This window comes from Leptinotarsa decemlineata, unplaced genomic scaffold, assembly GCF_025532065.1.
Source record: "Leptinotarsa decemlineata unplaced genomic scaffold, Ldec_3_MD MMD2_tig00000026_RagTag_RagTag, whole genome shotgun sequence".
NCBI lineage: Eukaryota > Metazoa > Arthropoda > Insecta > Coleoptera > Chrysomelidae > Leptinotarsa > Leptinotarsa decemlineata.
In genome coordinates, this window is record NW_027412539.1 from 3,666,168 (window position 1) to 3,694,006 (window position 27,839).

Sequence of the window (27,839 nt, forward strand, 5' to 3'; positions counted from 1 at the left end):
TGCTTGCTCACGAGTAAGTTCACCCAATAGCTTGATAGTTTTAGCGCCTACTGACAGATCAGTTAAGAATATTGTGTACAAAGAAGTTTTGTAGACCCTAATTTTTTACACACGCTAAACAATAGTAAAACCGCAAAAACTATACCCAATTAATAATAATACTTCTTAACGCAAGCGAAGCCGCGGGCAAAAGTTAGTCATACAATAAACTGAATTTGACTGACTGACTGATGACATGGGTTATGTTGGCTTTGAAAACCGCTGTGGTTCGTGGATTATTTGCTACACCTGCGACTCAAAACCCCACAAGAAAAAGTATAACGTGTCTAATCGCAAGATCTCGGAAGCCAGTTCACATCACCTCTACGTGAGATGAACATGCTCTCAAATCGCTCGTGCCGAATAGCCAATGTGGCATGATCTGTGTGGCACGTAGTGCCGTCCTGTCGACACCACATGTCGTTGGTGTCCAGATCACCAGATTAAAACAAAATTAGTTGGCAACCATCGAATCATAGTGCTCGCCGTTGACAATGATGGCCTGGCCAACATCGTTCTCAAAAAAATACTGACCGAAGACACAGCCAGCCCAAAATTCACACCAAACAGTGACTTTTTCGGGGTGCATTGGGAGCTCTTGAATCTCATGTGGATTATTTTCGTCCCAAATTCGACAATTTTTTTGTTCACGTACCGATTCATCCAGAAATTGGCCTCATCGTTGAAGGTGATGGTCAGTTGATAACTGCTCCAGAGCCCATTAAGTAAACACACGTCTTTGTTTATGGTCATTTACCTTCAGTTTCTGGGTCAATTGAATTTTGTTTGGGTGCAGGCCCAAGTCACGACGCAAAACTCGCCAAGTTGTGGTCTACAAAAGTCCGGTTCTTGTGAGCAACACGAAATCGACTCTCTCGGATTCTCCTGCAAACGTTTACAGACAGTGGTGATGTTTCTGTCAGATCTTACATTACGTCGACGTACGGGTGTTAGTCCATCGTTTTTTGAACTAGTGAAATGAAATTTATCCACCACATTGCGAATAGTCCCCTCAGTAGGTCAAGTATGGTGACAGAACATACTTTTTGATCAAACAACTATTTTAATGTGTTTGTCGAATGCTTTATCCATCCATGGTGATATGATAAAACAGACTGAATAAATAACAAATGATTTGACAGATGTAACTTCTACAGAATTGTCGCTATCAACTAGCAAAGCTCGGAAGCCCTGTTAGAAGACAAAGGCAATCGAAAATGGTTCGGATGTCCATTTTATTTAAATGTGTGATTTGGAATCTATGAGAAGCAGAAATGAAGTGACAATACCGAAATTATAGAGACCAAAATATTCGAACAAGCCAGTTGAAAAAAGTGTCAAAATGCGAAAATAAAAAGTTGAAGGACAGTCTTTGCTGACTAGTTAAGACCAAAACACAGTAGTGTACTCTGTACTCTTATAACACAAGTTGTTTCAATATATATATATATATATATATATATATATATATATATATATATATATAGATATATTTCTAGATCTATATTTTATATATATATATATATATATATATATATATATATATATATATATATATATATATATATATATATACAGGGTGTTTCAGAATTCGACGGACAAACTTATACCACGTCATTCCTCTTGCAAAATGATGAAAAATGAGGTAGGACATGTGTGTCCGGAAATGAGCCGTTTCAGAAATACAGGGCGTTGAAGTTGCAAAATAAAAAGACCCTTTTCGTCGTAGCTCCCGGACTAAAAGGAATAAATAAATGAAACTCAGCAAATCGATTACGAGCTAAAATGTGCTTCCTCCAGTGGTATGTTTGCTTCAGTATCAGTAGCCAGTGGCGTTCCAGCGGGGTAATAGCTTATATTTCCCCCCTATTTTTTACGCCACTGACTTTATATCCACAACCGTCTTTTTTTTGAATTCCTTGATCAATTTTACGTAAAAACCAAATAAACATTCACTATGAAAAAACCAGTAGTTTTCGAGAAAAATTGAGTTGAACTGATACGTGCATTCTTATATGGGAATAATCGATTAAAATAATCGAAATTCCAAAACCAAAATTATTCGAACTCTTTTATGATTTTACCATTAATTTAGCGCTTGCAAGTGATGGTAATTATTGTGGGTTTTCTATCATCGTACCAATTTTTGTTATGTTTAGCATATTGTAATGACAAATCATAACTCTTGAGGCTTATTTTCGTGCTTGTCAATAGATTTCATTGTTGAAATGTTTTCATTGTTCTCAGATCTTCGAGTGACTTTGTGATCTGAAAAAAAGTGACCCCAAATAAAATTTGCGATCATTCGGAATCTCGACTGAGTTAGGCTCCAATAATCCTAAAATAACACCATTATTCTGGATTTTGGGAAAATTATTTTTTGTTCACAATTATCCTGTCTTTCCCATTCGTGAAATCACACTTCTCTTTGTAGAATCGTAAATATCTTGAAGAATATTCATTAATAAGAAAATGAAAAACATTCTCAAAGTATACAGTGTTTTCAAATTTTCACAGATGAAGCCGAAAAACAAAATTTTACCAGTAGATTCTAATTATACGCCTGAAAAAAAGAAATGTATTTGGAAGAAGTCAATTTATTTGAATAACCATCTGGTAAGATCTTCGCTAACTCTAGTCAGTAAATGAAGTTTTTTAAATAAATGAAGAAATGGAAGTTGTCTTTTTACAGCTAATTACATAACTCTTAGTTGGATGTCGGTACTCATAATTCATCTTTGAGTAAAAATATCATGTTCACAATATACCTTCTCTACACATATTTTAGATAATGTGATAAGAATTAATACTGTTGAAATTCTAGAACAGTGAGTCATAAACACGAATTTCTTTTTGAAATTTACATTGAAAATTCAAATGTGCTTTTGAATAATAATGAGAACATCTGATGAATAATCAATAGGGTAATTGTTCGAAATTTTTTCCGTCAACACTTATACACGATCTGCAACGGCGCAACATAGAAAATCGCACTTTTTCAAATGATTCTAAATTTTCGGCAATCGTTATCGATGCAGCTTGAATGCGGGCGACTAATTCTTCTTGGCTTTTTGGTTCTGTTTCATAAACCAGTGACTTCATATGACCCCAAAGAAAATAGTCAACAGGATTCAAATCTGGTGATCTGGCAGGCCATTTGTGGGGTCCACCTCGACCAATCCAATTGTCACCGAATTTCCGATTTAGGTACTCTCTAGCAGCTAACGAAAAATGAACAGAAGCACCGTCGTGCTGAAACCACATTCCATTCCGGATATTCAGAGGAACATCTAACAATTCAGGCAATACTTCTCCCAAGAAAGTGCTATAATTGTCCCCATTCAAATTATCTGGTAAAAGATAAGGACCAACTAAACGGTTTTCTACTATTCCTGCCCAAACATTCAATGAAAATTTTGTTTGATGGCCATGAGGATGAATAGCAAAAGGATTTTCCTCGGCCCAAATATGGCTATTGCGAGAATTGAAAATACCTTCCCTTGTGAATTTTGCCTCATCAGTGTATAACACTTGCTTGATAAATTCCGGATTATTTCTCCACATACTTAAAAATCATCGAGAAAATTCAATTCGATCTGGATAGTCCTCTGGTTTCAGTGCCTGAACTTTTCTCAGTCGATATGGGTATAACTGCTGTTCATGCAAAGTCCTCCAAACAGATGATGAAAACACATGCAGCACTCTAGCTATAGATCTACTACTTTCAGACGGATGTTCAGCAGCATAGTTCAATATATCCTCTTCTGTGATATAATTTCTTACAGTTCTCTGTATACCTGCATTCCTTCTGGTAATTAAAAAACTTCCTGTTTCCCTGAGTCTTCTGTCCACGTTTTTGAACGTTTTCCAATTAGGAATTCTATTTCCTCCAGGAAAATTTTCACGATACATTCTTTGTGCCAACCTTCCATTTCGTCCCGATTTTCCATAAATAAGGCCGCTAACTCTTCGAATGTAAAATTCATTTTTATTATACGAAATACACAATCAAACACTTTCTGACAGCTACGTTAACTTGGAAGTGTCATACGAATCTCAGTTCATTTCCACAGCCCCCTAACAAATTTATTGTTGTCAATGAATAAAGTAATCCTCATTGCTTAGGTGGATCAAAGATTGTTATAAGTCACGTGAATGTATTCTGAAACTATTCAACCAGTGGCTGAAGAACTCGAGAATATCGGTACAGTTATCTAACAAAACTATAATAGATATGCCCAGGAAACATTGTAGATGGCTAAGGTTGAAACAAGTAATGGTATTTTGGTTAATCGATAAAACTTGGATTTTTACCCAGTGAGAGAAGATAATTCGATAAAACTTTCTGAGTTCAGTTTTGCCAACTATTCGTAATTGTCTTTGAAAATCGTTTGGATGGAACATTTTATTAAAAAATAAATCTCGAGGTGAAGCCATTCAGTAGGTCTGCGGGCTCACAACATATCTGCAAAAAAAGTTGGTAAAATGGTAGAAAATCCGCAATATGTTGCCGAAGTGAATAATTTTTCAAGCACACAATGAATGGTAGAATGATGAAAGAGTTCAAATAATTTCGGTTTTGGAATTTCGATTATTTTACTCGATTATTAATATTCCCATATGAGAATGCACCTATCAGTTCAACTCAATTTTTCTCGAAAACTACTGGTTTTTTCATAGTGAATGTTTATTTGGCTTTTACGTAAAATTGATCAAGGAATTCAAAAAAAAGACGGTTGTGGATATAAAGTCAGTGGCGTAAAAAATAAGGGGGGAAATATAAGCTATTACCCCGCTGGAACGCCACTGGGTACTGATACTGAAGCAAACATACCACTGGAGGAAGCACATTCTAGCTCGTAATCGATTTGATGAGTTTCATTAATTTATTCCTTTTAGTACGGGAGCTACGACGAAAAGGGTCTTTTTATTTTGCAACTTCAACGCCCTGTATTTCTGAAACGGCTCATTTCCGGACACACATGTCCTACCTCATTTTTCATCATTTTGCAAGAGGAATGACGTGGTATAAGTTTGTCCGTCGAATTCTGAAACACCCTGTATATATATATATATATATATATATATATATATATATATATATATATATATATATATATATATATATATATATATATATATATATATATATATATATATATATATATATATATATATATATATATATATATATATATATATATATATAATTCTAATTCTACATCTAATTCAACAAAAAGTTACTTGAAAAAGTTCTGTTTACGGCAATTTCATATTCATATGCTATATTTTATGCAACTAGGATAAAGTTAACGTTTTGCTTATTTTTGACAGATTTCCCCTTTATTTTAAAAAACAAGTTCGGTTAATTGTCATCAATCCATGTATACATAACAAACTCATCATGGAGTTTAACTTTTCTGATATATTTTTACTTATACGGACATTTTTAGAGAGAAATTAAAAATGTGCTATAAAAATTTTAACATGACTGTTACCTTCAACGATGAGGCCAATTTCTGGATGAATCGGTACGTGAACAAAAAAATTGTCGAATTTGGGACGAAAATAATCCACATGAGATTCAAGAGCTCCCAATGCACCCCGAAAAAGTCACTGTTTGGTGTGAATTTTGGGCTGGCTGTGTCTTCGGTCAGTATTTTTTTGAGAACGATGTTGGCCAGGTCATCATTGTCAACGGCGAGCACTATGATTCGATGGTTGCCAACTAATTTTGTTTTAATCTGGTGATCTGGACACCAACGACATGTGGTGTCGACAGGACGGCACTACGTGCCACACAGATCATGCCACATTGGCTCTTCGGCACGAGCGATTTGAGAGCATGTTCATCTCACGTAGAAGTGATGTGAACTGGCTTCCGAGATCTTGCGATTAGACACGTTATACTTTTTCTTGTGGGGTTTTGAGTCGCAGGTGTAGCAAATAATCCACGAACCACAGCGGTTTTCAAAGCCAACATAACCCATGTCATCAGTCAGTCAGTCAAATTCAGTTTATTGTATGACTAACTTTTGCCCGCGGCTTCGCTCGCGTTAAGAAGTATTATTATTAATTGGGTATAGTTTTTGCGGTTTTACTATTGTTTAGCGTGTGTAAAAAATTAGGGTCTACAAAACTTCTTTGTACACAATATTCTTAACTGATCTGTCAGTAGGCGCTAAAACTATCAAGCTATTGGGTGAACTTACTCGTGAGCAAGCAACATAAAACTGTCCATGAGAGAAGCAATGTTCTCTAAAGTCAATACCCGCAAATTTGAGAGTTTGCCCCTGAGACTTGTTGATTGTCATGGCAAAGCACACTTTCAGGGGAAACTGTGATCATTCAAATCCAAACGGGATATCATTAGGTATTAATGGGCACATCCAGTTAAAGTGGCTTCCACTATATTGCGATGTAACGCTTTCACTTGCAGTCCCGTACCGTTACAAAGTTTTGGTGATTTTAAATTTCCCAACAACATAATTGGATGAATATCACTAGTTCGGACTTTCATTGTCTACTATATAAAATGATTTGAAATCCCTGAAACAACTAAAAAAAAAGAATTAAAAATAAATATCTGAAAATAACAATCATATTACTGGTCAGTCATGAAATAACAATCAACAATAAAATCATCACAAGTGAAGATGTAAATGACGGTCGAATATTCTTCTTAGACGCTCCAGGTGGAACTGGTGAAACTCTCTTTATTAATTTACTTTTGGCGAAAGTAAGAAGTACTCACGGCATTGCCCTTGCTGTGGCGTCGTCCGGCATAGCTGGCTGCTACGTTACTCGAAGGTGGTCGAACTACTCATGCTACTTTTGAGTTAACACTCAATTCAATCACTGCCGAGTCTCCCATTTGCTACATCTACAAACAAAGTAATTTTGCTGTAGTTTTAAAGAGTACAAAAATAATCGTGTGGGATGAAATAACGATGGCTCATAAAGGTGGTATTTGAGCCTTAAAGAGATCACTGAGGGATATGAGGGGTAATACAGAATTAATTGGTGGCGTAACAGTTTTGCTGGCCGGAGACTTTTGGCAGACTCTACCAAAAGGAACCAGAGCTGACGAAGTAAAGTGGTGCATTAAGAAATCTAATTTGTGACCCCAGGTTAATATTCTTAAGTTCTCTAAAAATATGAGATCACATTCGGGCGGAGATGAGTCAGCTGGTAGATTTTCAGACAACATTCTCAAAATCGGTAATGGTGATTTTCCATCGTTTGATGGAATGATAAACATACCGGAAGAATTGTGCACAGTTGTTACAACGGTTCAAGAATTGCTCTATAAAGTTTATCCAGATATTATTCATATACATGACAAGCCTATTGAATGGTTATGTGAGCGTGACATACCTAATCCAAAGAACGATCAAGCAGCAGCTATCAACGATATCCTGCTCATGTCGTTTGAGAGCTAAGAAAAGGTCTATACTTCAATTGACAATGTGGTTAATACAGATGACGCTACTAATTGCCCTGTATAATTTTTAAATTCATTGAAACCGCCAGGTTTGCATTCTCATAAGCTTATTCTGCGTGTGGGCACTCCAATTATGTTTGTTCAAAGGTGATTGACAATGTTTCATGATGAATTTCACTAGTTCGGACTTCCATTGTCTACTATATAAAATGATTTGAAATCCCTGAAACAACTAAAAAAGAAGAATTAAAAATGAATTACTGAAAATAACAATTATATTAAGCAAAATAAACCTGAAATGAGATAATACGAAATGAAATTCAAGTAGGAATAGAACAATTGAATAAATAAACATAGAGAAATGAAAAAAGAAAATAAAAATAAATAAATAAGTGTATCGCCGGTTTGACTTTTCTTAATAAGAGCTTAAGGATAACGTTTGCTGCAAGAATTGTCTTTCATGCATGGAGAATTTCGGTTAAAACGTCCACAGGGGCCATGCATATCACTTTTAACAATTTCGTGAAGCTTAGGATCACGATCGGGGTTAGGTATTTCAGCACAAATAATATTGTCAATTTGATCCGGAGTGATGCGATGTTGAAGCCATGAAAGTATATGTATATGCGAAAGACCTCGCTTTTGCCATTCCGTCGAATACATATAGCATCTCACTTTACCAGATATTTTTTCTTTTATCAACAAATCCATGACCTTTTTTACCTTTATTTGAATGACACGCGAAATAATATCTTATCGGTCATGAGATTTTTGTCCTGGAAGTAAGTGCTCATTTATGTCACTCCAGCGTGGGTTACATGTAAAAGTAATAAAAAGGTCGGGACGACCGTAATGTCTAACATAGATTATGGCGTCTTGCGTTTTTTCGTGCATGTATCTTGGTCCACCAGTAAAAGATAATGAAAGTACTACCATTTGTCCCAGCTGATTTGCTTCAGTGTCTTGCTGTCTAATTGCATCTTTTGAATGAATATAATTATCTGCGCGCAATTTGGCTTGATTGTTTTTTGTGTAGTTTAGTCTTTCAGTTTCTATTTTTGCGTATTCATCTAAGAAATATTAACTGAAAAGAGCGCGATATTTAACCAAACAGTTATGTTCTCCTTCTCTGATCATTATTCTGTATGAATGAAAACTAACAGCAGAGACTGTTTTTTCAAGGGCAACTTAGTTGTGGGATCGCATTGTAGTATGTTGATCGAATAGCCATCATCCCCCCAGCAAAACATCAACGGGTACTGAAGCGCGTCATAAGATCGATGTATCTCACTGATACACTGAAGTGAGTTACTTTGGCTTTCGAGGATGATGTCTCTTCGGTCAAAATGCTGATCTACCAATACAACAGCCACATCATTTGCCTTTGGTGCATCAAATGTGCCTCTGTGTTCTCTTTGTGGTTTTTTATCTGCATGTATTACGACCTTGAATGACTCCGAAGGCGATATTTCATCGATAGCTGTTTTTAGATCTTTCATGTAGGGGTTCACCTCATGTAACATAAGCTGCAATTGTTTGATAAAATTTGGTCTCAAATCAGGAAATTCAGAACATCGAATATCATCATCTTCACCGACGAAATAAATTTGCAGAAACAGTGCATCCTGCCCAGGTTCCGGTAATATACTTCCAATTAAATGATAGACTTGTCCTTGAATTTAAAAGTTGGTGAAAAACCGCCTTCTTCCATTTGTTTTCCACCAAAGGAAGTAATTTGAAAACAGGCATTATATTTTCGGATATTATCCATTAAGTGTACATGATTTGGGTGTAAATCATTAACCAGTCTGTAAAGTGGTTCAGGCAAGTTGTACTTTACCGGCGCTACAACACATACCAGGTGTCTCATCTTTCCACTTCAAGGCGTTACACCACTGACACATAGAACCTAAGACTACACTGCTGTCAGTTCCATAAGCAATATCTGGCAATGGTATTTTCTCTATACCGTGACTAAATCACTCTATGCACATCGGTATTTCTGGCCTGATATAGTACAGCAGATTGCCTATGTTTTTCAGGGTTTGCATCCTGGTAGGTGGCGACAAATTGCCTGTGTTTTTCAGGGTGTGCAGCCTGGTAGTTGGCGACAGCTTGCCTCTGTAAATTAGGGTTTTTTTTATATTCAGACACAGCTTCACAGTGGGATTCAGGTAGAGTCTATCCAAATTTTTTTGTGCTTTTTTATTTGATTTTTTCGTATGTAATTAGTAAACCTTGCCCCACCTTTGTTTTTTTTTTTTTCTAATGATGTCACAAATTCAGATAGTGACAATAAACTTCTTATTAAATTTTCATCATAATTTATTGAAGATACAATAGGTGAATGTTCACGCTCTGAAACAAGTACCTCCTGACAACCCTTATCAACTTTAAGTTGCGAAGGTGTATCAATTCCAAAATCATGTTCTTCTACAGCTACCTCCATACGACGCCAAGTAATTTTCTGTGCTGCTATGGGAAGATAGGCATCAAAATGCCCACTGGACAAATCTTTGCTGAATCGTAATCGCCTTACCGGATAGTCGTTAGATCCAGATTCCGTATATATGAGAACGTTTCTATAAACTTCAAACATAAATGGGAATATTAATCCTGCTGCTATTAACTCACAAAATCCGCCATAATTAGCAGTTTTCATCATATCACCAAAATATTCATCAGGTGTTACGTAGTTATTAGTATTTCTGTCGTGGGTCATAATTGAAAACTTGCTCCAGTCATTAACCACATATCTGACAATTTCTGAACGTACCTCCATCGTTCTATCTTGTGTTACGTACATTAAATAAGAGAGAGAACGAAACAAACATGCTTCGTCACCAACAATAGGGTGTATATTCTTCAACTTCTCCATTAACGTTCAGATTTTCTTTAGCCATTTTAAAAAAGTCTAACCGACAAAACCTATACTTAAACCAAACGAAAACAAAAAAATGACAAATACAAAGCAGAGTCTATAACCAAAACTACTAAACCGAAACAAAGCAAATGCAATCCAAAATATGCCCAGTAGGGAACAGCCAAAATCGTCAAATATAATCCGCTAGAAATATTTAGGTATAGTATGCACTATTAGATACGGCGGCCACTCATCATCAGGTATATGTAATTCAGTAAAAACACAACGATAGCGCGTTTTAAAATACTACTAACGCCATCTATTGTCAACATCCAGAACTAAAAATTATTTTGTTAGTCGTAATTTATTCGTGCCATTAGGTACTGATAGGTTCAAACTAATATTTTTCATCCTTCATCATCCCTTATTTTATCCCTTTAGGGGTGGAATTTATCAAAACCCTTTCTTAGGGAATGCCTACGTCATAGTAGCTTTATGCATGCAAAGTCTCAACCCGATCGGTTCAAAATTGACAAAGTTTCATACAAACTTTCATCACCTTTTTTATCCCCTTGGGGTAGAATTGATAAAAATCCTTTGATGCCTACGTCATAACATCTACCTGCATGCCAAATTTCAGCCCGATCCGTCCAGTGGTTTGGGCTGTGCGTTGATAGATCACTATCACGGTAAAAAATATTTGAGTGTAATTTTAATAAACGAGTTTTCACAATTCATTCCAATTGAATATAACACCAAAATATTATAGATCTGCCATATTTATCAAGATGATAATAATATGGTGTAACTTGTTTTCCATTATGTAGTGATTAATCCAATAGCGGTGTTTTGTACAGTTTGTGAAAGAAACATTCACAAACTTTCACATATCTTAGTGTTACCTCAAACCTGGTATCAAAAAGTACACCAAAGTTAATAAGTTACACTAATTTTATTACATTATGACAATTAGGAGTAAATATCGTACGCAAATATGACATATTCTTGATCAATAAAATGTTAATTTGTAAGAAACACCATATTTTTGCAGAAATAAGTATTTCTAGGTATTATTTTTATCAGGACTTTATATATTTGTAACATTTAATTTGAAAAAAATAATTGATAAAAATAATTAGTGGACAGTTAACAAGATAGTTCATGCTTGAGGAGTAATTAATATATTCTGAAATATGGTGCAGAGATTTAAAAAATTATAACCTCTCTCCTATGTCACCTATGTCATAATTGTCCTAATTTTTTTTGCACATTGTTATTTATAATGTTAAAATTCTTTTATGGTTGAAACATTTTATCCATTAGGTACCTACTAGTGGCACAGAGTAGTACTTCAATTCAGTCATTTGGTTCATTATTCATTGACTGACAGTGCTGCCATACTTCATTTGGCAATATTTTTTAAATAGCTCTATGGCCACAGAGCTACACAGACCAATACATGGTGTCTTATTTAACAACATTGAACACCTCGGCTAATTAAAGCACCTGACCTTTGCTTTTCTCAGGTCGAGTGCTCCAAGGGATATTGAATTCGTTTTGGGAAATGAGAAGTGCCGAATTTATTGGAACTATTCATTATTCCTCTTCTCAGACTGAGACAAGCAAATAAGCTTAATGTAATTCTCCTCGAACATCAAAGTGAGACGATATTTTTTGTCGTGGAGTTTTCAGATGCGGGTAAGGCGAATATCGTCCGAAAAGAGAAGGAAAAACGGATGGAATATCGAGATCTATTCTTCAAACTGCACAGACGCTACCCAAACCACTCTGTTGAAATTGTTGTTCTGATTATTGGAGTCCTTGGTGGAATGATGCCCTTTCTACTCTAAAATCTTGAAATCATACCGGATTGTCGCAATACGGCAGAAATCTTGGCAGAAATCTGTCATTCTTGGATCATTACGTCTACTCAGAGCACATGATTTTCGGACCCAGTGATCACCTACCCCAAGCTGTGGGGAGTGGTCATTAGCCATCGCCAGCGCGCCCTCCGAATGGGTCGAAGCTTCGTGGAAAGGATCCCACCGGCACAATCTTAATATGTATACCAATCAATACAATGGTATAGTTGAAAAATCTTGTTCATAGAACAACAATTTGCTCTTCCAGCCACCAATAGAGTTATGAAATTGATAAGCAACAAAGCATTCCATCCATGACCCAATATCAGACAGAGCTGTTTCGATCCATCACAGGTTTCATCATGGACATCATCATCATCATGGAAACTAGGAAAAAGATTTGTCTCAGATTATAAAATTACAAAGTGGTATCTATTAAACAGTTCACATGTTTCCTTTGAAAAAAATGTTACCTAGATTTGAAACCTCCAAGATTTCTATGGAATTACTATTTGACGGAAGAAATAATCATTCAATTAATTTTTCTGAGGCTGGAATACAAAGTAAACACTTACTTTATATTTGAATTTATTTGAACTTTTATTTGACTGAGGTTTTATTATTTTCCTATTTTACTGGCAACGCTGTAATAACGCCACTGTTAGGATCGTGACAGCCGTGGATTTAAAAGAGTTACTCCAAATTCTACACTCAGTAGGACGTCTGTTTGTAAAAAAATTCGCTATTGGGAACCAATTATTGTCTGGGCTTGGTTGGCGTTATTGTGTATAGTGAAATTGGATATCAGACATCTTGAAACTTAAAACTTCTGGAAGGAATTTCACTGGTGTATATAGAAAACGCTAGAAATTCCTATAAAAGGTATCCTACATCACATTCAGTGGTCCTGTTTTACATCGCAGTGGTGCATTATTCACTTTCTGTGGCAATTGTTCCTCTAGTGGAAATTTGAACAATGAAGTGCATGAAAATTAATTTTGGCTCCAGAAGTAATCAAATCTGCAAGTGAGTATTTCTAAAATTGTATTTCACATGCTTAATTAAGTCCACTCTCTCAGCGAATTATGGTTGGTTATACTTCCATACGTATAAAATTGATTTCAAAGCTGTACTCAGTCAACTTCTAGATTTTATAGGTGATTTCAAAGAACATGTGTCTGATTTCACGTTTTTCCGTTAATATTTTACCTGAAATAAAAGTTTGGAATTGATGATTAACCACCAGTTTGTACCTGCATAAAATCCGATTCAGTGTCAACCAACACTCCTAGGCGTGGCTCAACACTCCCTGGTGTAGGACAGCAAAATTCCGATTCAGAAAATACACCGCTTACACCAACTATCTGTTTTTTATATTATGACAGTTTTTGTCTTTGTTTCAGTAAAAAAAAAGGTGGGTATTCATAGTGGAATAATTTTTTTTAAAAAGATAAATAATTCACTGGATTTGAAGATGATTTTTTGTAATTTTTCTACAAATCTAAAGAAGAACCTTATTTAAGGATATTTTTAGATTCTGATCCGATTTCCGAGACCTTAGCTCCTTTGGACATATTGTCAGGTGAATAATACATTTTTTTCCAATATACTTTCTCACAAAATCTAATTTATTTCGTTTGAATTCGAAGTTTTCAAAAATTTACTGTGACTTTTTAAATAAAAAAATTTATTAAAAATACGGATTTTGTTTTGTAGAATCCACTTTCAAGGCAATATGTGATACAGAGATATATGAGAGAACTAATAACTCTACATATACGTTTTCAATTAGCTGCAGAATGGAAAATATTTCAGCTGTAGATTCAGGTACTCACTATGTAGAATCATTGTTATGTAATGTATGTATGTAAATCATTGTTATAATTATTTTTTTGTACGATCTACAAACACAAATTATTAGTGGCGGCGGGCAAGTACATAATAGACCAGTACCAGAAGAATAAACTGTTGACTGACAGAAGCAGAATACAGTTAGTTAACATAGCTGCAAATGTGCTTTACGAAAAATATGGGAGTGCATTACCCAAGAGCGCAAAATTGGAGTGCGCAAAAAAATTAGTTGAAATTTTCCCAGTGTCGGTACACAAATTCGGACAGTTCTACAGGGGATTACGTGAGTTCATGATTGATGACTTTTGTGTTTAGATGTAAAATGAAAATGTAATATTTTAGGAAATTTTTTTCAACCCGAGCACAAATGGAGGGTATCCTGAAAATCGACTGACAACTTTGAATAGAATAAATAAAATAGAGAGAAAGAATCCTCCTGCCAAACACCTTCATGGCCAGAATGTTTCGATAACATCAGAGGAAATGAATCTTACTGAAGAACTCCAAAATCTGTTTTTATTTAATAATATTCTTAAGTTTGAATTATCGATATTTTGGTATCTGACCGATTGTCAACAAAAATCATGTTCAGTTAGGTTTTCAAAAGAGCTATTATTTCTAAACTAATTATGTAAACGTTATTTTTATTTGAGGAAAATATGTTTTCCACAGATACATATTTTGATAATAAATGGGATTTATACATGATTTATGTTTGTTTTCCTTTGTTTTTGTTAGGCGAATTCAATTTCTTGAGTAACTTTCGAATTCATACCCACAACCGGTGTTTTTTTTATTATTTATCATTTTAATGTATTTTACAAATACATTAAATTAAGTTGAGAATTACACGAAATGTTTTTACAGAAACACTCGTGCTAGTATGCATTCGAAATAAAAAAGATAAAATTTGCACCAGGAGAATAGGATATAATACTATCTAGTGTAAATTTACACCCAAAATATTTAAAGAGAGAGACCTGATTCACTTCAATATAGTGCATTTTTACACCGAAAAAGTGCTTTAAACCACTGTCAAGAATAACATTCTCAAAACTGAATTTAAAAAAACACTTGAATATTAAAAATATTACCATAAAATGAAAAAAAAACATCACCAGTTGATGTAAATTCACACCAGATGTAGTGTAAATTCACATTATCATTTTGTAACATTTCACCAGAATTGTGTTTTATCGCACTACAAAAATGTTGAAGGAAACATTTTTGTTGTTTATGCACACCAAAAATTATTGAATTTCACACCGAAATTTCTTATAATATTCACCATAAAAATTTGAAAACACACTGAGTGAACTCAAAATCAAAAAAAGGAATATTGATTTTAAATAAAATATGTGTTGTAAATAACACCATATTTGGTGTGCCCCATGATCCTTTTAGTAGTGTAAAATATGTCGGTGTTATTTGTCACTAAAAAAGTGAGGACCTATATGGACACCAGTCGGTGTCAGCTGATGTTAGATGGTGTAAAATATTTTTTACAGCGTATGTCAGTCAGTCAGTCAGTCATCTCTGAGTTATATATATATTTAGACATTTTCACTTTGAAGAGTCTCACAAAGACCGCGATACGGGTGTTTTGTAAAACCCTTTGAAGTAAAAATCATACGATAAACTGTAATGATTAGTTTTTTTGAACGGTGTTATATTCCATAAATAATTTAATCAATAAGTATTTCAAACAAATAAAAAAGTTCGATTATTTCACACATACTTGAATTTGAAGATAGACCCTTAATGAAAGACCCTATATATACAAGTATTTTACTCGATGAACGACGTAATCTGTGCTTTTGTGGGCCCTCCAATAAACGCTCATCTGGACGCCTTGGTCGCTAAAATCAAAATCGCTCTCAATCTAAAACAAGTACCAGTTGGTGTATAACAATCCCGAATTTAATTCCGCAATTACGAGGCGTTTATCTTCCGGCGTTCGTGCACATCCACATCGTTTGCGCCCGTTTGGGCTTCGAATTAGAACATTACCGCCAGATAGTGTTGCAATCGCCAAAAAATCTCGAGAGAAAAATGACTTTTCACGTCCATTGTTCCAGTCCCCGGAGACAGACGCTAGTCGTTTTTTTCCGATTACTCGACAAAATGCTAAGCAGAACAGGGGAATTCTCAGCGACCTATAATACGGTTTTAAGTGGGGCGACGAAAGTTATTGGACGAAAGACATGGAAAGTTTTGGTTTTTTGAGCGCGAATGTAGATAGAAAAAGGTGGCTCTAGTTGTTTCAATCGATCAGCAGAAATTCCAACATGAACTAGGTCTAGGATTTGTCGTAATGGGAAATGTGAACGACAGAGAAAAATGCTCCATAAACTCTAAGTATTTACTTTCAATCGTGAAAAGATTTTGTATGAACTTCTTATGGATTTGAGGTGGAATTGGCCGATAACTAATGGAAATCCGAGATTAACAAGATTGAACGATTCATCAACTCGAAATTTCTATATTACAGGTTAGAAAACCGCAACAAGTGCTTAGTTCTATATTAGCTTCTTTCAAAAGTTCTGCCCGTTTTATATTCATGTGTTTTTGTACCTCCATATCTCGATAAATATTTATTATACTGTGTTCTGGTATATACCGATCGATAGAGAATTTTTCGCCTCCTTTCAACTTCTTACTATACGATTTTCGGCAGATTTTTCTCTACGAATTCAAGTTGAACCTGAGCACTACCGAAACAGTCCAAAAAATAAATCAGAAATGTGGCAATGATAGTGTTAATGAACGCACTCTTCTACGTTGGTTAGAGTAATATTGTTCAGGAGAGTATAGCCTCGAAGATGAGCTCCGTAGTGGTCAACCTACAGTCATCAAAGATGAGGATTTGAGGAACTTGGTGGAGACTGACCTTTCACAAAAGGTGCGTGGGATGGCAAAAAACTGGGCGTTAGCTCTCATGCGATTTTGGATGGTTCAAAACGTATTGAAAAGGTCAAAAAGCTATAAGAGTGGGTTTTTTAAAGACACAACACAAGTACTACAGGAAAATCTTTGAGGCGCTCTCAGATCGTTGCCTGTGCGAAAGTAGCGATTCACATTGGATTTGAATCGCTCAGAAATGTTATTCCACATAAACGCAGTTCTCCAGATGGAAGTTCGAGGTGTACTGAGTTGAACCTCAAAACGATGAGCAGCCACAATCCGTAGCGTATTTATGATATGTACTGCTCTTGGTGGAATCAAATGTGCCAAATCACTTGAACACTTCCCATGAGAGTAGAAGAGAGACAAATCTTCTTCGATGTATCAGGCTATCAAGGTTGCACGGGATGTTCTCGTCTCCAATCAGGCGGAGCGGATGGATCTTTTCTGAATGAAATCCAGCAATTTCAGGTTATGTTTGGGGGTACTCCAAGAAAGATCTGATCTGAGCTTTATAAAGCATCGAAAGTTGCTGAGGTGTGTACACTTTTCTTGTTCGGAACAGTGTTCCGAACTTTTGAGAAGCAGCCCTTGCAATTCCAGCGACATGATTGTGCCAAGACATATTGGTGTCTATTTTAATCACCAACGAACTTATCGAAGCAGAAAACTGTGCCTCACGATCTGAATGATCGATAGAAATTGTCAGGTTTCTAGGTCTGTTGATCCTCTACGACAACAAGAAACATTCAGAGCAGTAGTTTGATACCGCTGTGCCATCAGGCATTTTCCACAGACGAAAACCCATAAAAAACCAATGGTTACTGTATGGTGGTCAGCCGCTGGTGTGATTCGCTATAATTTTCAGCAACCGGGCCAAATCATCACAGTAGAGTCCTATTGTGAGGAAATCGACTGAATGTACCGAAAATTGCGTCAGCAGAAAGCAAACACTGTCCTTGTTAACTTCATCGAATCCCCAGTGAACAAATTTCATGCTGACGGATTTAATCGACTTGTGTTACGTTGGCAAAAGTGCACTAATTCTAGTGATGGGCGCTTATTTCGATCAGATTGAATCAGGATTCAGTGAGATATCACAGTTATACGTATTTAACCGTACCCACCTGAAGTTTGTCAAATATACAGTGCTTTTCTTTAATGCCCCCCTCCTTTAATTTTTTGAACGGGTCAACTCAAAAAATTGAAATTTTGGATAATGAAATTATTGCATGAATACTTTATTCTGAAGTGAAATTGACAGACAAAACATTCAAGATGCCGACTGCGCGTCAACTGGGAAAAATTAAATGGAAAGGGAGATCTTGTCACACATCTTTTAGAAGCTCCTGACAAATGCTTCACAACCCTAGATTATAATGTCAATGTTTTCAACTACTACAAAATGGCGGAACTTTCAATAATTGCCTGAACTGACATTCATTGACATTGACATTCAACTACATAATATGAGGTAATAAGCTTGAGGTCAGTCCAGAAGATGCTTGAAATAGTTGCCTTGAACTTCTTGACATATGAACAGCCTGTCCGATACTTCACGTCGAACATTTTCGAACACACTAACATCAATACCTCTACAAATATTTATTATTCTCTGCCGTATATCCAATATTGAAGCAGATTCAGTTTCGTACACCTTCTGCTTCGAATATCCCAATAAAAAAAGTCCAAAGGTGTCAAATTTGGTGAGCGGGCTAGCCATTCTGTAGAACCTCGACTGCCAATCCAACGACTAAGAAGAGTAGTATCCAAATAGTTTCTTACTTGTCTGGAGTATTATGGTGGTGCTCCAGCTTTTTGGAATACAATATCCATATCGAATTCATTCCGATTCGCTTCGATGATTTCAGTGATGAGATCAATAAATAGAGGTCCTACAATATGGTTTCCCAAGATTCCTGCTCAAATGTTGATTATTTCTGGATATTGGGTATGTGTTTCTCGGAATACGTGAGGGTTGGTGTCACTCCAATAACGGCAATTTTATCTGTGAAGATTGCCGTTTGGAAAAAAATGTAAATTCGTCACTGAAACAAATATTGTGGAGATAGGTAGGAAGCCTAGCAATGGTTTTCGTTATGATTTCGCAGAATTCTGTTCTTCGATCAGGGTCATCTTCAGTTGATTGGTGTACCATTTTATTTTCATATGGATCATACCTATTTCTCTTCAAATGTCTCCACACAGTAGAAGGAGACACCTCACAAACATTCGCGACGGAATAAGTAGACTGTTTAGGATTTACTACCATCTCACTAATTATTTGCACTTGCTGTTCTTCCGGAATGGACGGATGACCTGAAGGCTTTTTGTTATGTACACTACCGGTAGTTGTGAATTTGGATACAAGTTCCCTCAAATATTTTCTACAGATAGGACGATTCGGAAAACGTTCGTTGAAAACACTTTCGGTCTCGTGAAAGTTACGCGTTGCACCGTGAATAAAAATCGCTTCAATTTTATCTTCCAGTGGACGAGAATTGACCATTTTAGAGATTGTTGACGTGGTACCTTTTTACTAGTAAAAATGAAAACTAAATGAGAATATTCTAACAGAATAATGATGATCATTGTCGTACTGACATTTTTTGTTTATAAACAAAAAATAACTCAACAAACCTCATCGGGTTGTTGGAATTGCCATATATCAGATAAAAAGGAATATTTCTAGGTGTGTTTGTCTTCAGGAAATTATTAAATGTTCCGCCATTTTGTAGTAGGTGAAGATATTGACTTCATATTCTAGGAATGTCAAGTATTCGTCAGTTTCACAAGACCCCACTTTCCATTCAATTTTTTTTTTACCAGATGACGCCCAATCGCCATCTTGAAAGTTGCATCTGCCAATTTCACTTCAAAATAAAATTTTCAGGCATTAATTTCATTATACCAAATTTCAATTTTTTGAGTTGACTCGTTCAAAAGATAAAAGGGAGGGACATTAAAGAAATGCAGTGTTTATGGCAAGCCCATTGATGATAAAGATTTTGATCATACCAATTAGATTTCTCACGATTTGATCTCCACAAATTTCATTTGAAAAATATATCACAACATGTCCATTCAAATATGTTGTGATTTATTTTTCAAATGAAGTTTGTGGAGATCAAATCACAAGTGTAGTTTTTGAAAATACCAATTATATGTATATACAGTGCATTATTAGTATTCAATTTCAAACTAGAAGGTTACCCTGAACACAATTCCAATATTTGAAACGTTCAAAGTGAACAGCACTATTGAATGTGCAGTAAGCGCCTCTCACTATTGGCTTAGCCTCAATTGACCCATTCCTACTTTGAGGTTTAAACCAGCCGTGCGCAATCGCAACACGGCCATTAACGCAACCTCCTTAACGTACGGATCCAGAGGGGTCAGACAAAAAAACACTTGGTATATTGACAGTGGCATACTGAACTAAGGATTAACAGTGAAATTTTTTTATTTGACCACAATACCGTTCTGAATTTCATCAGTTAGTTACTGCTGAAGTAGTTCATGTTTATATCGAAATCATTCCGAAATAGTGACCCTCAGATCAGTTTAATTATTAGAGTATTTTAATAAATTGATGGATGTAGCCGTTACTATGTGGTAGGAGATCATGATGAAAAAAGAAATGAACTCAAACTTGTTTAAGTTTGAAAATGTCCATATAGGACGAAACTGCAGTAACGTTAGTTATAAATAAAAGTGATAAAAAACATAGAAATTTTCATTTCTTTTTTCATCATAGAGTATTTTAATTCAAGGGCGGATTGAAATTATGGCTTTGTACTACGGATATCGAAAATTTGCAAAAGCACCTATTCGTATTTTCGAAAGCAATCATCCGTGCAGAAATGAAAGGCATAAATATGCTTTGAAAATATTTCATAGAATCATAAACACAAGTAATGTTGATGACAGACAACATGGCTGTTCCGAATGTTATAGAATATGCAGCAGTGAGTCGCACTAAAGTTTTCAGAATCACTCATCGACACAAATTCCATTATTTCAAAATGAAAATGATTCATGAAATGAACAATGGTGATTTCGACTGCAGTATTGAATTTTATTCTCTCGCAAAGCGTCAACCGTAATCCAGTTTTATGGTGCACCATTTTGATTGTCTCTTCATCTGAAAGGTCAAGGGAATCGTCAGAATTTCCAATGCTTCAATGATTCAGAGTTACATGCCACACCAAATCCACACCCAAGATGGAACCTCCTTTCATTGCGTAGTACCAATGTGACAGCTCATTGATGATAACTTTCTGAACCGACGGATCAGAAGGAGAGATTCCACAGAATGGCCCCCCAGATATCACTATTTGACTCTCCTAGACTGAAATTGAAAGTCTACTGGATGCAGCTGACAACTGTAGATAATTTGGGAGGTAGAAAATAGAAATTCTTTAATGCTATCACAAACAAGTTAGTGCAGTTCAGTTCATTTGATATAGTGAATTTCTATATTCAGTTCATTCGATATAGTGAATTTTTCAGTTCTGTTTCACTTCCTGGTTCGAAATTGAATGCAAATTGGAAGAGATTTGTAATTTTTTTTTGTGTATTGATTATCGTACCAAAAATGTTCCATAATTGAATACGTAATAGAAAGACCTTTCAATTCATATACGTAATTGAAAGACCTTTCAATTCATTTCACGTTCCTGACGAATGGATTGTTATTGGGTAGAGGTGAATAACAAGCGGCTGTTTTTTACGTAAAAATGTGTTCTCCTGAAAACTAAAGTTGCTATGTTTCACGATTTCTTTACAGTATCAATATTAAATGACTCATTCAGTGACGGTTCATTTGAAATGATGGTCTGTATAACTTCGTCAAAACCTCACAAATATCGTGTTAGACCAGAAATTCCGATACTTTATTGTCGTAATTGAATTCAATGTGGAGGTGTCAAATATGATTCCTTCTGAAATTTCATTCCAATTCCCCGATTTCAAAGTGATTTCTAAGGGTTTCACATCGAATATTGAATTCTATATCAGCAGCTGTCACTGAAATTTTATTTTCAATGGTTCCGAAGATTTTTTTACTTAGTGCAATTCTCCTAAATCCTTACAGAAGTGATGTAAAACGGGAATATTATTATCAACAGATTATCAACAGAATTAAACAGATTTTAAATATATACAGAGCTATTCAAATTCGTTTCTGTACTTGGAGATCTCGTAAACGATAAGAGGTAGAGTGTTGGTTAAATTTGCGTATTTTAGAGACCTATTCAATGATGTGAAAAAATCGAATATAGCTCTTTTGGTTTTGAAGATATTAGTACAGGAAAAACCAAAAAAATCCCAAATTATTTTTTTGCCTTTATCTTCTTTATTCGAAGACATATTGAAAATCTGTCCACATTTTGCTAATGGCATTTGATGTGGGCTTTCAGAATATGTCTATGAATTTTTTATACAGGGTGTCATCTGACTTGGGCCACCTCCATCTTTGAATTTTTAAATACGGACCTGTATTTTGTGTTGTAGTTTTTGGATCGTAGACGTTCACTTCATACTGAGAAATTTGATGCAATTTTATATTTCGGGATTTTTCTGTAATATTCGATTATAATTGTGTGAATTATTTCCTTCAAATTACGGCCCTGGAAATTGGTTGACTGAGTTGAATAAAAACATAATAGCAACTTTCACGTCTCCCTATGTACTGTAGAGTTTTTCGAGAGTTTTGTTTGAATTTTTAGGTACCTATTCATATTTTTTCCATTTCTCTGAGCGTTTTCTGAAATGAACTTCGAATAAGAAAACCTTTTATGATTATCTGAAACATATCTACAACAAAAATATATTATATGTGTTTTGATGAGCAGAAAAAAAATGGTAGCAATAATAACATCCGAAACGAACACTATAATTATAATGAAAATTGAAATTAAGTAAGTAATTTATATACACAAAATAATTAATTGTGCAATAAATGTTCGAATTGGAGTCCTTCCATTTCGAGACAAATAATGGGACAATAAGAAGGTCTGCAAGATCACCAGATCTTACTATTTTGAACTACTTTCTATGGGGGACATTGAAAAATAGGATTTACGCTGGCAGAGAGATAGAAAATGTGGAAGACTCGAGATTGAGGATTTTGAATGATTTCGCAACAATACAGCAAATAAGTGTATCAAGTGCAATAAATAATATGAAAAACCGAATTTAAAAATGTCTCGAAATGAAAGGACTTCAATTCGAACATTTATTGCGCCAATAATTTTTTGGGTACCTATATAAATTACTTCATTTCAATTTTCATTACAATTATAGTGTCCGTTTCGAATGTTATTATTGCTATCATTTCTTTTTCTGCTTATCAAAACACATATAATATATTTTTGATGTAGACATGTTTCAAATAATCATAAAAGGTATTTTTATTCGAAGTTTATTGTAGAAAACGCTCAGAGCAATGGAAAAAATATGAATAGGTACCCAAAAATGAAAAAGAAACTCTCGAAAAACTCTACGATACATAGGGAGACGTGAAAGTTGCTATTATGTTTTTATTCAACTCAGTCAACCAATTTCCAGGGCCGTAATTTAAAAGGGAATAATTCACACAATTATAATCGAATATTACCGCAACATCCCGAAATATAAAATTGAATTCAATTTCTCAGTATGAAGTGAACGTCTACGATTCAAAAACTATAACAATAAATACAGGTCCGTATTTAAAAATTTGAAGATGGGGTGGCCCAAGTCAGATGACACCCTGTATAAAAAATTCATGGACATATTCTGAGAGTCCACATCAAGTTCCAATGGCAAAATGTGGACAGATCTTCAATATGTCTGCGACTAAAGAATATATAGGTAAAAAAATAATTTGGGATTTTTGGTTTTTCCTGTATATCTCCAGAACAAAAAAAGCCATATTCGATTTCTCCACATCATTGAATAGGTCTCTAAATTACACAACTTTGCCACAATTCAACCGACACTCTATCTGTTATCGTTGTAGAAGTATAGATAATAGGCTAGCTATACAGGATGTTTCAAATTCGATCCTCAACATTGAATCTCCAAAACCAAGAGAGATATGAAGATAGTTGAAGTGACGCAAAGTTGTGCATTTACCTGACTAACAATATGCCGTTGAGAAAGTTCTGAAATATCGAGTATATCCGGAGATATCCGGTAAAAACAGAAATTTCAGAAAATGGTTTTTTCTGGCTTTATTTTTTGAAGGATTCGAAAATTAAATGCACTTACACAGTACCACTTTTTCCCCGCTCCAAAATGGTGTTTTCAGATTTGCTATCCGACGTTTCGTCTTCCGGCCACCATCGTCAACTTCATTTTTTCTTATGTGCGCTAGCTACATTGGATTCTTTCTGTTTTGAATTGAACCAGATTTTACCTTTTCAATGATGTATCATAAGTTATCATTGTTTCCCGAAAAATTGAAGATATTGAAAAAAATTATTCTAATCAAAATAGACATTGATTTGGATGTTTCCAAATTTGACTTTCAATTTGTTACACTGAATAAGATTTTGTTATTGTACAAGTCATTAAATTTTTGGCAAAAACTGGCTTTCATGAATGAAGAAAAAATAGATATGATACAAATTTATTACAAATACGATAGAAACAGTGTTATGACATCGCAAATGTATTTAAACTTGTATCCCGAAAGACTACAATCACATCGAAATATGTTCAAGTTCTTGAATCAAAATCTCACCGAGTTTGGTTCATTTGAAAAGCCAAGGAGAAAATAAGGAGACAGAATGGACTAAGAAACTGAAGAGAATTTCATAAATGAGGTATGTATGAGGTAAGTTAGACATTGTGTCCTTTCCAATAAAAACCAATAATTCCCAGATGAACATTAACCCGGGGAAATGTACACGTCAAATTTTCTTCGAAATGTATATTTGTCAAACAAGCGGATGGATACATCCTTATGGGATACACTGAAAAATAGAGTTTATGGTCAGAGAGAATATAAAAATATTGAGGACCTTCAACACAGCATTGTTAGAGAGTTCGGAAGATTGAGGAGGAGGGAAATTAATCGTGCAGTGAATAATTGTTGAAAAAGGGCACAGTTGTGTTATCATAAACAAGGCCAGCATTCTGACTTTCGGAAAATAAAGCCAGAAAGAACAAAAACCATTTTTTGAAATTTCCGGATATACTCGGTATTTCAGAACTTTGTCAATGGCGTATTGTTAGTCAGGTGATTGTGCAACTTCTTCCCAAACTAACCATCTTCGTATCTCTCATAGTTTCCGAGATCCCAATGGTGAGGATCAAATTTGAAACACTCTGTATACCAAAGACGACCGTGAATACTTACAATTGAAACGTTAATTACTTTGGTTTGCATTGGCATTAATGATTTTCTGCATTCGCCTACTATTCAATGAATTTTTTTTCTATCAGATCACAATTATTTGTTTTCTTCACAAACTAGCACTCTCGTGTGTCTTACTATTTTTTCGGTGTGTGATTTTTCACAGTCTGAAAAATGAACAGAGCTGAATCAATAGATAATCTTCTGAAGCTTGATGTTGGGCGAACTAATAAGTTCACTTCGAAAAGTTTTTGGGTTAAATAAACCACTGAAGAGTCCAAGTAGTCAGTACCTTGTCGTATCCATAAACTTTTTTAGGAAGCATCTAATTGAGTAAGTAAAAATTTTAGTGGCTGTTGTATTTTTCCAGAATCATAGAAGGTCACCCTGTTGCATGAATCTCAGTGAATCCAGTAATTTTAGATATCCTCACCTCAGCTGCATATTCCACTCAGGTAAAATCTAGCGATAATTAATAGAAGAGGTTCATTACAACAGATTTCAATACCTAGCATCACTTTGATCCTCAACTTTTTCTGAGTTGCTATATATTTCGTTAGAGGAAGATCTCTAGATATATAATTAGATTGATTTTTCCAATTAATGAAAGTCGATAGGTCTGAAATGAGATTTATTTCTACTCCGGTACGCCATGGCGGTAGTTGGAATTATGGACAAAAAATGAATATGGCACATTTATTCACTTGGAAAAGAAATATTTTCAGAAACAACGTCATGGTTTTTCATCTCTCCATCATTATTAAGAAAGTGTAAAATTTTCGAAGAAGGAAGAATGAAACGAAAAATATCAATGAAAACAATTCACAAAGATCGACGACAAAAGTTGCTTTCATAGGCAAATGGTCTCGGATATCCCTGTTTCTCAATCGTTTCTCGCTGGATGTCAAGTACATGAAGATCTATTTCTGTGGTACTATAGAGAGCATATTCAACGAATTTGAGCCTCCATGTAGGAGAAACTTCCAAATAAATTGCAAACAACCCTACTTAGAAACAACAAATAATTTTGAGTCTATTCCGAAACATATATGGAACTTCGTCAGTGTATATATGTCTAATATTGGACATTCATACAAATTTTTCGTGTTTCTATATCTTTTTCGAATATTTTGTTTGAAATATTTCAGGATGTTATGGGAACAAAAGTTTAGGCCATAGATACTAATTTTCAGATCGAACTGTATATCCTTCGGGAAATGGTTATATGGAATATATCACGAACTAGCAACTTCAAAAGTTTGTTGCCTGGGATCCATCATATCGATTAAGCTGACCTCAACAGCAAATTTGGGGTTTGAGGGTTTGGAAGTTTAATGAAGAGGACCGTCTGTTATCCGTTAATTGCCGGATTGTCATTAACCCTACAACCTGTTGTTCGAAAAGCACTTCAGTTTGCTTTTCACAACTTTCTAGCTATAAATTTCAGTTTAGATGCCAGGATAATCAGTGAATTCAAGTACGCAGTTACAGTACACATCGTAGTGCATATTAAAGTTATTTCGGTCGAAGTTGAAATTGTTGTGTGAGAGAAAGATTCACAATTCATTCAGTAAACATAGAATAAAAAACGTCAAAATAGTGAAATTGGCAACATTCACAAGTGAGTGGCATGGGAGTGGGGGGGAAGTCACTGTCACTCTCTCAAGGATGATTGACAGGCCACCGGTGCAGACCACATGGCACTATCCCAATAAAGTTATAGGTCAACTACTCAATCCCGCATCTGCAGGTGACAGGCGTAGGCAGGTTTCGAGCTAGATGTGTGGGAGAGGTGTCTCGCAAGAGCCATCGACAGTTATTCATCCAACGTTGGCAAGGTAGCTTTCCTAACATGAGCGCTCCTTGGGGTAACGTAAGGGTATGCGGTGCAGACCACACGGCGTACACCCAAAAGTTGTTGGCGAACCGCCTTATCCCGCACCTATACGGGCAACGGGCGCGACGTCCTCGACATAAGATGTGTGTCAGAGGGCGCTCGAAAGAGTCCTCGATGGTTACTCATCAAACGCGGCTGGAGGCTAGCGAACCTCACCTCTAATTGGCGTTGGCCTCTTAGGGGCAGCGGCTCCACCATCAGGTAAACGGAACGGGATTCGATGATACATTCATGGATGCATTGCATCCCCTTACTGAGGCACTGGACAGCCTCTGCTGTTCCGTGATCCTTGCCTGTTTCTGTATATATCCAAGCATTCTAGGTGTCGGGGCTTGCGGTCCATCCGATGGGAACTAGTGTCCGAGTCTAACCTTGGAGGGCACCAAGGCAGACGTTCGAGGTGTCGGGCTCGGATGGATGGAGCTACTAGTATCCGAGCTTAGGATTTCGACTGACCACTTCTGGAGCCATATTCACACATGATTTGATTAGTTAGCGGGGGCAGGTGTACGACGCGAGCAAATATTGATCGTGAGAGGGGAGTATAATAATAATAATAATAATAATAATAATAATAATGATAACGTCACTCACAACGCCACTCACAACGCCACTCACAAGAGGTAACTGCAGTG

General features: G+C 35.6%; 1 protein-coding gene across 1 annotated transcript in view; it reads left to right on the forward strand.

The window, feature by feature from the left end:
* The window catches only part of LOC111505412 (trace amine-associated receptor 9), a 466,598-nt gene that overhangs the window by 186,485 nt on the left and 252,274 nt on the right, over positions 1-27,839 (forward strand). The gene's annotated exons all lie outside the window — the stretch shown is intronic.